Source organism: Pteropus medius, unplaced genomic scaffold, assembly GCF_902729225.1.
Source record: "Pteropus medius unplaced genomic scaffold, Ma_sr-lr_union100, whole genome shotgun sequence".
NCBI lineage: Eukaryota > Metazoa > Chordata > Mammalia > Chiroptera > Pteropodidae > Pteropus > Pteropus medius.
In genome coordinates this window covers 4,242,224-4,244,195 of record NW_024356248.1, presented here as the reverse complement: position 1 = coordinate 4,244,195, position 1,972 = coordinate 4,242,224, and positions in this window count along the sequence as shown.

Below are 1,972 nucleotides of genomic sequence, written 5' to 3'. Positions count from 1 at the left end.
CGCCATCAGGGAAATGCAAAGTAAGACCACAAAGACATACCACTTCACGCCCACCAGGATTGCTAGAATCGAAAAGCCAGGTGTTGATGTGGATACGGAGAAATCAGAGCCCTCCCACATGGCTGGAGGGAGTCTAAAATGGTGCAAGTGCTTAGAAAACAGTCTGGCAGGTTTCCAAAAAGTTAAACATAAAGTTACCATATGATCCAGCAATTTCGCTCCTAGGTATGTACCCAACAGAAGTGAAAGCCTACCTCCACACAAAAACAGGTTCCCACATATTCCAAACATTATCCATAACAAACTAAGAAGTGAAAACGACTCAGGCGTTTATCAAATACAAGGCAGTATAGCCATGCGAGGAATGGTATTTGGCTATAAAGGTGAATGGTACACGCTACGACGTGGACGAACCTTAAAAACATCATGCTAAGTGAAGGAAACCAGTCACAAAGGACCACGCATTGTATGATTCCAGTTCTATGATGTATCTCTAGAAGAGGCAACACTGTAAGACAGAAAGTAGATTAGTGGTCGCCTAGGGCTGAGGGTGGGGGAAGGACAGCAGCTATGGCCAAGCGGTGCAAGGTGTCTTTACAGGGTGATAAAAATGTTCTAAAAGTGATTGTGGTCATCATCGCACAACTCTGTGACTCTTACTCAAGGCCATTGAATCACACTCTCTAAACGGGTGATTTACACAGTATGTGAATTATATCTTGATAAAGCTGTTTTTAAAAACAAAACAAAATGGACTAGTGGTTACCAGAGGGTAGGGGAGGAGAAACAAATGAGAGGGGTCAAATAGGGGCTGGGGGGCAGTAGGTAAAGGGGATCAAATACATGACAGCTGAAGGAAACTGGACTCTGAGTGGTAATCACACAATAGAATATATCGATGTCGAATTATAATGTACACCTGAAAGTTATATAATTGTATTAACCAGTGTTACCCTAATAAACTTAAAATAAATAAATGAATGAAAATTAATTAATTGATTGATTAATTAATTGCTTAAAAAAATGAACCAGATTCTTCCTTGGACCCCAGCTTGAGGTAAGGGCAGTTTCCAAGCACCTTCATCCAGTCTAGTTCAAAGGGAAAAAAAGCAAAACAAAGTAAGGCTTCTGGAAGGCAGGGCAGGCCCAGAGGGTCCTTCAGTGACTACAACCATTCAATGACAGTGGCCAGCACAGCCAGGCTCACTGTGGCTGGAGGATGCACTGCAGTGGGCTGCCGCCCTGCCCCAAGAAGAGTAACACAGCTCAACTAGGCTTGGACGTGGCTGTGAAGCTCAAGGTCACAGATGCATGGGCTCCAGACTCACAGGCACCTGCTCTAAAGACAAAGACACAGAGTGGAAGAAGCATGAGTTTTGGTGACGGACAGACCCAAACTGGCGTCACGTCTCTTCCGCCTGTGAGCTCCATGACCTTTTTCTCGTCTGTGAAAAATTTCAATAATAACGTCCTACCATATAAGCTCCCCTCCTTCCTGCTTTGTTTTGTTTTGTTTGGCTAACGTTTCTGGAAGGCTTACTATTTCTTAAGCAAATGCCGTCTATGCATTATTATAATATCTTTTAGTCTTCACGGCAGCCCTGGGTAAGACTAGGACTATTTATCAGTATGCCTTTTTCACAAAATTGGGGACTGAGGCTAAGAGGTAGGTCAGACAACTTCTCCATTGCCACACAGCTAGTAAGTGGCACAGCCACTATGCCAGATCCATCATTTTAAGTGCTGTACTATATACTCCATCCATAAAGCAAGGACGACATTTCATAATGAAGACAAAGAGCTTGACCCAGAACTGAGTCCTTTGGAAAGGGTTCCAAGAGCCAGGGTGAGAAAGTTCTGCTCCCTGAGTGAGGTCCCCATCCAGAGGCCACAAAGAGAACACCTACCATGAGAGGGATTGATAACGCTTTGAACACACATTTCTTGAACACCATGTGCCTGGGACAGTGCT